Source organism: Solanum verrucosum, unplaced genomic scaffold (assembly GCF_900185275.1).
Source record: "Solanum verrucosum unplaced genomic scaffold, falcon-dt-bn FXZP01000280.1, whole genome shotgun sequence".
NCBI classification, from domain to species: domain Eukaryota; kingdom Viridiplantae; phylum Streptophyta; class Magnoliopsida; order Solanales; family Solanaceae; genus Solanum; species Solanum verrucosum.
Genome location: NW_026019982.1, coordinates 1,145,868 through 1,159,362, shown reverse-complemented (window position 1 = coordinate 1,159,362; position 13,495 = coordinate 1,145,868). Strand labels below are relative to the sequence as shown.

The window sequence follows — 13,495 nt, the reverse complement described above, 5'->3', positions numbered from 1 at the left end:
ATCAGCTCTAAATGACAAAGTTAAGGGGTATATCAGACCCTTTACCCTTTATATAATTATAAGTGTATACGACCAAAATATATGTATTTGTATATACAGTTTTCTCTCGCTTTATACAAACACAAACACAATTTATACATTTGTGTTTGTATAAAGTGAGAGTGGCGAGGGAGATTTGGAAGACTGACGAGCGAGATTCTTTAGGGAGAGAGGCGAACGAAAAGATATGTATATATACAGTTTTCTCTAGCTTTATACAAACACAAACATAATTTATACATTTGTGTTTGTATAAAGTGGGAGAGGCGAGAGAGACACTGGCGAGCGAGAAATTTGGGGAGAGAGACGAATGACAAAGTGTTTGCTAAGGATTAGAATTAAATGACATTGTGGTTATAGTATTTAATTTTAATCAATAGTTTGGTATTTTATACAATTTTTCCTATATTGAATTATCATAAGTTGAATTTCGAAAATTATAACAATTTCATGTCCAATTGATTTCAGTAATAATGAGAAGAATCTTCTTTAGATAACCTCCTTGAGGAACTTTTGACATTTGATAGAATTTCGGAAAACAGTAAAAATTAGATCAAGGTGTGGAAAAGCTGGCGGAGATCTATATTCGACAATGTATGGATTAGTGAATCAATTTAAGATTAAGCATTCCTTCAAGTTTTAGGTCAAATTTGAGTTTAAATGGATAAAGCCCAACTATCAAGTTTTAGGTCAAATTAGAGTTTAAAGCCCAATTATAAGGGTAATTTAGTAATATTGTACCATTGTTGAAACCCTAATTCGTCCTATATAATGACGCTCCACACCCTCTCCCTTTTAATCCCACAGTGAGTTCGCCTCTCTAAAACCAGCAATAATCTTAGCTTAATTTTCTGGGGTTTGATTTTTCTTCTTGCATTATATGAACAATTTTGTTTATGTTTTTAAAAATAAGCAAGCAGGGATTGTGTGTATCGGCTTTGTGCTATTATTAATGCGCTTTGCACGAAAGTGTTCTCTGCAAAATTAATTTTTGGGGAAGATGGGCAGTTGTGTTTCATCTCTTTACTGGAAATTTTCAACAATCATTTTCCCCACATTTTTGTTTTAAATTATTAGTACTTTCATATCTCTCTTCATTTTATTTAAATCTGAAAATTTTTACATCAAATTTATTTCGGAATTTGTAATTTTGGGTTTTGCCTTCGAAGAATTCATGTCTTACTGAATGATTAAAACATAAATCAATTGAGTCGTTGAGGTTTTCATATTTTTCGAAAATTTATTTGGTCACGAAGTTTACATCAACTTTAAGAAATGAATATGAATTCAAATTAATAAAGTACATATTCAAAAACACAATTTCAAATTTTAATAATCACATCTTCTCGATCGTTTGGCCCATCATTACTGGATTGAGTTTGACCATTCCATTTTTTCCGTTGGTAAATAGATATAATCTGATTTATGATTATAAATAGTAAATTTATTAGGTTAATTATTGTATTCTTATCAAGTGTTAATTCAAAAATGGATAAATAATTAATTATAGAAGAGTAATAATTTGTCTAAATTGATATTCTTAGTACTTCCTCTATCCAATATTGTTCATGTTGATTTGACACATTTCTTAAAACACAATAAATAGTATTAATATTTTTGTGAAATAAAAAAGAAATTATTTTTATTAGTAGTGTTAAAATATTGCATTATTTCCCTTAATTTATATTGGATTTTAACACTTTGATAAAAAAAATCAATTTTATATGAGGCGTTATGTTCATACAAATTATATCGTTCTTTTTGATATATGGATGCAATGATTAATCTGAGAGGAAGAGAAAAATTTAATATATAGACGTTGATTCAATAATAAAATGAAATCAACAATTAGTAATCACCTAATAAATGAATAAAAATCATTCAAGCTAAACTTTAATATGATTTCATATTAATATAAAAAACATAGAGGTAATAAGAATTATATAATTTTTTTTCTGATATAAATTATAGTATTTCCCCCCTTCAGACATAGATCCAATTGACCTGTTTTCATCGATCTCTAATCACCTTAGAGCCTAATTAAAAGTATAAATTTTAAGAATCTCAGAGTGTAAGAGTGAAATTACCTTCTATTCTTATTTTTTTTTAATTACATAAATCCCATATTTTTTAGACATTCCAGATACATAACTAAGAATCTGGATACATTATTGTTGATATATTATATATTCGTGGTGCTTATTAAAGGAAAATAAAATTGAAAATCAAATTATGATGCCATAATATCCATTTGTTGTGCTAATTAAGGAAAAAAATTGAAAAATCAAATTAAGATCTTATAAATTGTGTTATTCCATTCCAGACTACTATCAACAATTCAGTCATATAGCATAAAGGAACCAAAAAATTCAAAATTCAAATTTCTTCTCCTTTTTCATTGAAGAACCATTCAAATTATGAAGCAATTCTTCTGTCAAAGAATTTGACAGAGAGTCGAACAATGATTCTGATCGACCTTCACCTGAGAGTGCAAAAAGTGGTAGTAAGGGTCTTTTCGATTCCACCCTAGAAATTGCTACTTGTGAAAAAATTGATATTACGTTTGCTAGGTAACATAGTTCAAATTTTCTTTGCCACATAGATTTATTTTGGAGCAACTGAAGACATCAGTTAATTTAAAAGTTTTTTTGATCGAGTGGATACTAAGTGCTAATTATTGTGAGAGTTGTATCTCTTTGCGGTTTCTTCATACTCCATTGACAAATTCACGGTTGCGACTTTTCAATGTTATATGCATCTTTTCAATGAACAATGCGTAACAATTTTGTTTTTAATTAAGAAATAAGTAAATAACTTGTTATAGGCTATTATATTCAGATCTCAACAACATGTATTAATCGATTCTTCTCTCTTAAGGAACTTCTTACTGTCTATTGTCATATTTATTGTATCAATTTGTTTGTGTATATGATACATGTAGTAAAGTGTGTACAAGAAGATGTATTAGATACTTATTGCATTAATTTAATATTAAAATTAGTGATTAATGTATCTTTTTTTTTTTTTTGCGGCTCACTGTACTATATTTTTGAATGATTCATGAGACATTAGCTGCTTTGTAGTGAATTATCATGTAATGTATCGCTAACTTTTAAATGTTTGCAGGTTATTGCATCTTCTAATTTTTTTCAGTGTATGAAGGTAGACGAATATACATTGTTTGACTTGAGAAAAATATATGTAATTTTGGGATATTTCAACTTGACGAGATACCTTGTACGTACACAATTGCTATTTGAAAGAGCAAGAATGTTACCGATCTATATCCCTACTGCTCTGATTACTACAAACCAGATGCATTAGCAAACACATGAAGTTTCATGGTTTCAATGCCGGATAAGAAAGATTGGTTAGTTCCAGAATTTATTTTGAAAGAAATTGTGTTGCCACCTCGATACAAAAGGATGCATGGACGATTAAGGAATCAAAAGAAAAAAAACAGATGAAAAGCGAACAATACAGACAAAGTGTTGTGGACGTTGTGGACAAGAAGGTCACGATAAACGAACTTATATTTCCCAAAGATGGTTGAAACAAACTTTTTAAGAATGCATTGATGTTTCCGTTTGATAATTTTCAATTTATAGGTTTTCCATTGATACAATAATCTACACTACAACATACTGTTAGCTTATGAACTTTTGATACAATAAATTGAAATGTTACTATTCAAAATGAAATTTTGTTCAACTTTGTGTATAGTTCTGATTGATAATAATTTGTTCACATTGTTAAAATACAAAATTTTGTGAATTTGATACAACATGTTATGTTTAGATACACTATTTATATAATGTATGATTTTGCTTTTGATAATAATGTATCTTAAACAACATGATTGTGAAAAATTGTGTTTATTGTAATAAAGTGCAGTTATATATCACAGTAAAAAGAAAGCAATATTATGTATCTGATTCATTATGTTATGAATTTGATACATGTTTTTAGGAATTTCGAAGCAAATCACACCTTTTTCCAATTTGCAAAAATCTTTTCAAATTTATGTCATCCGAATACATCACATTCATCCAGATACATAACAGTTGATACATTAGATAACTTGACATTTAGATTAAAAAGGAAATTAAACGTAAAATTAATTGTTAGTTCCCCAAATCACACAAATCAATTTGATGTCAATCTCTCCCAAATCGTAACAACTTCAAACAATTCAAATTTCAAATTTTCTTCTCTCAAATCTCTCCCAAATCGTAACAGATTCAAAAAAGCCAAAAACAATAGCTCTGTATCGGATACATTTAGTAAAAATTAAAATTTATGTATCAAGCCTAAAAAGTTAGTGCATGATACATTACTATTATCTTATTTTGTTTGAAAATATTGTATTTTATAAAAGATACATTATACATGTTATTATTCTCAATAACATTTTTTTCATGTGATACATAACATAGTGGTGAGTTGATACAAACGGATATTGTTATAAAAATATTAGTGTTTATGTATCAACAATGATATTTGATAATGTCTACATATATATGACCTTCTAGTTGAATAAGTTTGAGCATATATATCTGATAGTAAAAGATAATAAAATTAGTAATAATTATGTACCAAGTACATAACTATGAACAAGATATATCTAATTTGCATTTCAATAAATTAAAGTTATGTATCAAAACTAATATTTAAACAAGTGCATGATGAAATTGCAATGTATCATATTGTTAAAACGAAGACATCACACATTAATTTAAGAAACAAAAATAACTAGATACATTAAAAATCTGAACCCATATGTATCAAAAAAAGATGAACAAAAAAAATTGAAACAAATCCAATACTCTAATCTGCTGAAAGCAAAAAAAAAATGATAAAGAAATCATTCTACACTTTCTCCTTTTCTTTGTATCAACTCCCACAATTTTTTTCCACTTTCAATAACGGCGTCACCCATATATCTCGACCTAAAGCCCTTACCGGAGCCACCAACAACTCCACCTTCTCCCCTTTTTTTAGGTGTTTTTCCACAATCGATTTTGAAGTCGAAGATGAATCTTTCCTCAACTAATTGGGTAATCAATATTAGGTAAGGTTAACTAGGTACTCTCACTACTAAAAGAAGGAGCATCATCTCTTATGTATCATGAGATAAAAAATATTTTAAAAAAATTCGAAGAAAAAACAATGAACGATAATACGGAGATGCAGAAACACTATTTTTGAAACTACCTTATCACCAAAATCCTAAAAGAGAATGAAAATTCGAAACTAAAAGAAGACACATAAATAATATATAAGCATTGTTTGCATATTGCTTAATAATAGATCTCATCATCCATTTTTTAGTAAGAATCATGAGAAACTATTCATTAGAGATGAGAGAACACGTTAAAGAATAAAATTCTGTCATTGAGCTTGATGCGGCAGAGAAGAGAAATATACATATTGAGTAGCTTGAATTTGATTGACGGGAGAGAGAATCCTTTTCAAAATTAAATTGATATGAAAATTATAACTAATAAGCATGTGGAGTGAAATTAGGGAGAGATTAAAGGAGTTAAAAAAGGAATGGGTAAACTTGATTTTGGATGGAGATATTTATGTATCCGAAAAATTGAAAAACTTAGAGAAATAAGGGATTTATGTAATATTTTAAAAAGGTAGGGAATAATGGAAAATAAGAAAATAAAAGATGTGTATATTTGAAATTTATCCTAATTAAAAAGAATTTGGGCTTACTTTTTCAATTCATATCTATGAGCGAAGATTCCTCTATCTCTTGCTTGCTTTAATCGGACTCGACAACTTAGGCAATAATGATGGGTCGCTAACAAGGCTCCTAAGAAATATCAAATATCAAGAATTATAAGTGTAAATAAGAGTAATTTAAGCCTAACTTTAAATACTTTCTCCGTTTAAAAAAAAATGACCTCCTTTCCTTGTTAGTGTGTTTTAAAAAGAATGATCTCTTTCTTTTTTTAGTAACATTTTAATTTCAGTTTTCCATGTGGCATGTTTAAAGCCATAAGATTGAAGGGCAATTTAGTACATTTGACATAACTTTAATTTAGGACCACAAGATTCAAAAGACTTCTTTATTTTCTAAACTCCGTGCCAAATCAAATCAAGTCACTCTTTTTGAAACGGAGGAAATAATAGATAAAATAAAAGTGAACAAATTTTTTTATGTAACACTTTATCCTTGCATTGGTTTAACATCTGAAGTTGTTATATTGCTATGGGTCTATTAGACCTTTTAATGCTCTCAACAAAATTGAATGCGTAAAACTACTTTAGGTTACACTATAATAAATGCTTTTATCTGAAAATATGGAGTTTGTTGATTTTGATATGACTTTACATTGTGTCGACCAAATATTTTTGACACTAAAATATGAAATTTTGTTTCATGAATTTAATTTTTTTTGACAATAAATGACTCTTTGGTGGCCTGTTTTCTGGCCATAAGATCTTTTTTTAAAATTTGGTATGTAAATGAATTAATAGATAAATATTGAGGGAGGTGGAGCTTGAGTGCTTGTGGGGGTGGTGGGGATGGAAGTTATAGGAGCGAATGTGAAGATGATGTGTGTTGGATAATGAGAAAGGCACCGCCAATGTAGTATGACTCGTGTATAATTTTTTTTCTCTCTATTTCTAGTAATTAGGTAAATCATGATTCTTGTTTTTTGAAAAAAAAAAATATATTTTAACCAATCAAACATAAAAAAATTTAAAAATATTCTCCGACATACAAAATACACACTTTCGTTTTTATCTAAATCATTCTTTTTTGGCATTACAAATCCTCAAATCATAACTCCTCATCATCTCACGATTCTTTATTTGTGTCCAGTGGCGGATTCAGAAATTTTATTTCATGGGTGCTCAATTATTTTTAGTTTGAGAGTTGCTATATAAAGTGGGTGCTTAATTAATACATTTGAATGAATTATTAGATATCACAAACAAATATTAGTGTTTATCGCAAAAGGCAATGGGTGCTTAGGCATGCATAATCCATAACATACATCCGCCACTGTTTGTGTCCACACTTCTTGGTGGAATTCTCTAACGTAACTTTTGTATTTTTAGAATGATATAAATCTTAATTAAAGAAATCTAAAAAAAGAATCATGTTAACTTTAGATGTCTATCGACAATGATGAATGTCGTCCTAATTCTTTTTGTATACTCATCAATGTTCATTTTCTTCTTATATGATTATACTCGTCATTTAAGGGTCGTTTGGTGTTAGGGATAAGAATAAATAGTCTTGAAATAAAAAGATAGTCCTAGGATAAAATTTTATTGTCTTGTTTGGTTGTCATGTTTGAGATAACTTATCCACCATTTATACCATAGTGATGGGATAAGTTATCCCCATATACATGGTAGGATAAATTATATCAAAATAACTAATCCCAAAATAATTAATCCTGGATTAATTTGTTCCTAACCAAACGACCCCTTATAAATGTAGGGGATAATCATTCCTTTTTTCATTAATATGACATATTAGAAATGACTCGATAGAATAGGTACCTTAAAGTCAAATCAAAATAAGAGACTTTAAACTTAACTTATATGTTCCTAATCATTTGAATTCAATTCATCAAGCAACTTGAGATGCAATAATAATTTTTAACCAAATAATATAGCCAATTATTTATTTATTTTTTCTTGGGACAATTTTCATTTTAGGTAGATTTTACCATTTTTTCACACTTGGGCAATTTCCTAACATTAGTCTAGAAGTAATATAGGCTTTTGAAAAATAATCGAAGAATACATCAATTAAAATACTACATTATTAATCTGCTACGCGAATTATTTACATTTTATTTCATGCATATCTTAACAAAAATTCTGACTTCGGCACTATTTTTATGGATTTAATAGTTTTTATATTTTGAATTCTACCTTCGATCCGTTACATATCCATTTAAAACGTATTATCTTATCTAATCCGTTATAAGAAAAGTCAATTCAAAGATACATTATGTAGTGTTTTTAAAGAGAGTAATACCTAATTAAGCATACTAATGCAGCAAGAAAGGTTGCTTTAATTGAACAAATAATTAAGAAAGCAAGTTTCTATCAGTAATTATGTGCAATGAAAGTGATATTTGCTAATATAAATATTTATTTAGCAAATATACAAGACCAAGTCATTCACTCATATGATGTAACCTTTTATTTAACTATACTTTTCCCCATATAAAAGATATCGTTTAATAAACCTAAATCAATAGTCGAACCCGGGTGACCATATCGATGACTCGGAAAATCAATTCCCCTCAATGCCTTTGTGTCGAATTTGTCTGTGTGGTTTGTATTTTTTGTGTGGTTTGCAGGCTATTACATTGTGGAGTGAGGGATTTATCTAGTATGCACAAAGTTCTTACCTGAAAGGCAGATGTTATGATAGAGGTTATATCAATTGTAATTTTTTATCTTTTTTTTTTTTTAAAAAACTAAATCAATAGTCCTTTTATACTCCCTCTGTCCCTAATTACTTGTCAACTTTTGAATTAACACACTTATTAAGAAAACCATGATGACATAGTGAATTTATCATTTTACCCTTATTAATTATGAAATTGATGTATTAAGAACTTAAGATTTTCAATAAGTTATACCTTTTTAAAATAAATTAATTGAGGGTATAATAGGTAAACTATTTTTATCCTTTTGGACAGATAATTAGGGACAGAAGAGTATTTGATTAGTCTAGATTCTAAGTGGTAGTTTCAAAAATCTGCCGGCATTTTTTTTCTCCATATTATATTTACCAAAATTAGATATAAATATTGAGTTTCTTGTCAAAAGTCCATCCACTTGACTCTATATTTTGGAAATTATCTCCTTCATTCTTTGTTCTTATCGATTTTATTGTTGTATTAATTTAATAATAATAATAATAATAATAATAATAATAATAATAATAATAAAATTGAATGCGACACCTGTCTTATTTTCATTAGTCAACCATTAATTATTCAATCTTCTTCTACTACTAGTAAAGAAAGCCCGGGCGCTGCCCGGGCCCAACATTAATAAAGTTATATTGTTACTCTCTCCGTCCCATATTAGATGAGAATCTTACTAAAAAAATTTTTTTCATATTATTTGAGCACTTATTAAATTAGGATAGAATTAATTAATTCTTTTCCATTTTACCCTACAATTAATATGACCATTCCTATATTGTATGTGTATTTTTTGTAACTCATTTCAATGTGCATTGATATAAACAAAGGGTAAAATGGTGAAGCCTTCCAATGTATTAATGATTTCTTAATCACCGTGTAAAGTTGGAAGTGCCCATCTAATATGGGACGGAGAGAGTATAGTTTATGTATTGTTATAAAATTAGTAAAGATTGTTATAATATATTTTGCTCATAAGTGAGCTAATATAAAAACTTATTTGTCATTTGTCTTTTTAATTTCAATTTCAAATAGCAAATAAATGTACCGATAAGATTAAAGGTAGAAATGAAACATATCTTTCTAAATTTAAGTAAAAATAAACAGAGTATAAGTAACATTAGGGTTATCGATAGGACGATTCATTCGGTTATTTTTAAAAAAATTATATCATTCAATTTTTCGGCTATTTTATAATGTATAACCAAAATTAAAATTTTAAAATCATCCCAATCCTAATTTATGTGACACAAGCAGTACATAAATTAGTCTTTTTTTTGTTGTCTTGTAGATATTTTAAGTTATTATTTATTGTAAATTATAGTACTTTTTATTAAAGTTTTTAATAACATATGTTACTTTTTATGTTTGAGAGTTAAACCAACTTTTTTTTATATGTCTTTTAATTTTATATGTGTTTTGTCCTTTTCCATTTTCAAAAACTAATACTCTGTCCATTTCATTTTATATGTCATTTCTTTTTATAAATATATTGGTTATTCCCTCTTCTTATGTCATATATTGTGAAATTTGAGAAGTTATTGAAATTTTTATATGATTCTAAAAATATTTTAAATTGTTAGCTATTGTGATTTGTAGTACCTTTTTTTTACAGAATTTTGAAAATAATATTTATTACTCTCTTTGTTCTAATTTATGTGGCACATGCAAAATTTCAAATATTAACCCTTTTTTATATGTCTCTTTACTATATTACGTTGTTAATTATTGTATTTTATAGTACATTTTGAACTTAATTTTTAAAGAATATATGTTATTTTCCATGTCCCAATTTATGTGGCATTAATTTATAGATTTGTTGGAGTCGAGAGAATATTTTTGTTAATTATTGTAATTTATAGTTTCTTTTTCGTCAATTTGAAACAATATATGTTCTTAATTGATAGATTTTTTGGAGCCGACAATTTTTTTTGTTAATTATTGTAATTTATAGTTTCTTTTTCGTCAATTTCAAACAATATATGTTTATCATATAATCCATTTTATGTGGTAGCAATAGAATTTAGAGAGTCAATTAAATTTTTTATATAACTTTTAAATATTTAAGCTATTAATTATTGTAATGTATAGTATTACTTATATTATTTTTTAATATAAATGTTACCTTTTTTATCCTAATTTATATGGCATTGATAGAATTGAAAGTGTCAAATAATTGTTAATTATTGTAATATGATATGTAGTACTTTTTATGTAGTTTTTACTATTTTTAAGCATACTAAGTATAGCATTACTTATATTATTTTTAAATATATTTAAATCTACTACTTATATATATATTTTTAGTAGATAAGTGTGAATGTGAGGGTATTTTTAAATACCCAAAATACCCTCACTTTCACACTTATCTAGTGCTTATATATTATACATTATATATATTATATAGTAATTTTTTTTAGTAGATAAATGTGAATGTGAGGGTATTTTTAAATACCCAAAATACCCTCACATTCACACTTATGTTCAACCCTCTCCTTTTTTTGGTGCCACGTGTCGAAAGAGGAGTGAATTTATTCACTCTTCTTATATAGTAAGTATACATACAAGAAGAATAATCAATCAAAATCTTAAAGAAAATTTAATTTACCTTCTAATATCAGTACTATTGACTTTGAAGTTTGAGGATTGACTAAATCACATTTTAGTGGTAATTAAAATTTTCTTTTTTCATTCCGCGTCTTATACTAGTATTGACTTTGAACTAATCTAAATTCATATCGAAAAAAGTCACATTATAGTGGTAATAAAAAAACTCATTTTTTATTTAGCGTCTAATACTAATATTCATTTTGAACTATTTCAAATTCATACCGAAAAAACCACATTTTAGTGGTAATAATTTTTTACTTTTTTCATTTAGCGTTCAATACTATATTGATTTTGAACTTTGAGGTTGGTTAATCAAAAGTGATTCTGTTCGTAAGATTCTATAAAATCCTCTTCTTTAAGGGTGTGTATGGTATTACAATAAATAAATAATTTTTCTACTTATTTCTATTTATAAATCATTTGTTCAAATTCTATAAAATATTTATCTAAAAATTATAATTAAATTTTTTTGAGATAATATTTTATATGGCAAGAGGTTTGAGCAATGGGGTGGGGTGGAGGGTGGAGTATTAGGTTGATGGGGAGCCAACAATTACATATCATTTATAAAACTTGTTTTTCTATCAAAAAAATGTAACTCTCAAATGACTTATTCATACGCTTTTTTTTAATTAATTAATCACTTTCTACGGGGGATTAGTATAATAATTACTAGCTAAAAGATTTTAATTCGGCCACAATCAATATATACTAATTTTTTAATGCAACAAGCTGCTGTTCATGCATAAATATGATTAGTGGATATTCTCCTCTTATATTAATTTATTTAAAATAGTTCATCTAATATAATAAATAAATTAGAATTTCCCCTATAAAACACAAAAGTCAAAGAATCTTGTTAGGAGTTGGAATCCTTAATTAAAATCAATAAGATCAGATCGACTTAATTAATTATGTACTTAAGTATTGTTATTAAACTGATTTTGTACAAGGTGCCAGTTTTGAAACAACTTAATATTTAATTAATAATTTAAATGATCATTTGGACTGTTATTTATTCTATTAATTATTGGCTAAGAGAATGAATGTGATCAAACAACCATATTAGACTGTTATTTATTCTTTAATCAAGCAAGCTATGTTCACGTATCAATATTAATTAGTAATAAATATTCTTTAAATATATTATTGTTTATTAAAATTAATATTTTGCGTCAAAGGAAAAATCCCAATGAATTTTCAAAGATAAATTTAGTTTTTTTACAAAATTTTTAAGATATAACCTAAATAGTCATCCAACTAATCTCTTAACAAAAATAACCAACAAATATATAATATATACAATTCATAAGGGGGAAAAAAGGAAAAGAAACTATCAACAATAGTTGTGATGAAGTGATAAATACCCTTTTTCTTAAAACTAAAGTTATTCAGAGATCTTAAATTCAAATCTTATTAGATATGTATCGTCTTTTCTACTTCTCCGATTTAAGTAGTGACTTTTTTTAATCACTAAGCCATTTTTTCATGGACAGCCTGTTTTCTTTGAATTTGGCTATAGAAAATACACGTCTCAAACTTAAGCTATTATTCAATGATTTCATAAATAAATATCATTTAATCATTTTATATCCTTCTATAAGTGGCCCATTCTAAAAAGAAAAAATAAATCTCATATATCAAAAGTCAAAGAAGCTTCTTTTCAATCACTACCTAATTAATTGTCTATAGAATGTCATCAAGAAAACCCTACAAGAGTGAGACCAAGTCTATACAATTTTTAACCAAAACAAAAATAATGAACAAAGTCTTCCATACAAAGAATGATATAAAAAAAACCAACTAGCTTGAGTGAGACCAATCTAAATATATATTTTGAGGTCTAAAAATTATCATACCTTAAAAGAGTCAGCAGGTAGTGTATATAAGAATAGTATTGAATAAAATATTTTAGTAATATTAAAATTATTTTTTATTTATTACTTAATTTGGTGTATTAATTATAAGGACATTTTTTTCTAACTATACTTATCCATGTATTAGTAGCCCTTATATGGCTAATATCATAATTTTCTATGTCGAATAGGATGTATAACATGTATTATAATTATTATACATAAGATGTGTTTGGTACGAAGGAAATTGTATTAGATCGAAAATTCTATCAAACAAAAGATTAAAATAACATCATGATTAATTCATGTATTAGATTTTCTAATACATTCTACCAAACAATCTCTAAGAATATGTTCGGTACAAAAAAAAGATATTTACCTGTATAGTCTAGTTATATCGGTGATTGGTGAAAGTTTTATCTACAAAATTAAAGTGTAAGCTCGATTCTACTGTTCAATTTTATTTTTCTTCCTTCTTTACTCCATATTTTTTAAGGAAAAAAAAGTCTAATTTTTATTTCCTTCTCCAGTTTTGGACCATTTGACTATTTTTCCACTTTAATCAAATTTAAT

At 26.9% G+C, this 13,495-nt stretch overlaps 1 protein-coding gene and 1 non-coding gene across 2 annotated transcripts in view; one reads left to right on the top strand and one right to left on the bottom strand.

Moving 5' to 3' along the window:
- LOC125817589 (putative ubiquitin-conjugating enzyme E2 38) overlaps positions 1 to 13,495 on the bottom strand; it is a 139,122-nt gene that overhangs the window by 25,166 nt on the left and 100,461 nt on the right. The gene's annotated exons all lie outside the window — the stretch shown is intronic.
- LOC125817786 (small nucleolar RNA snoR135) lies at positions 953 to 1,099 on the top strand. Its single transcript, XR_007442321.1, has one exon. It is a non-coding gene; the product is annotated as a small nucleolar RNA snoR135 (small nucleolar RNA).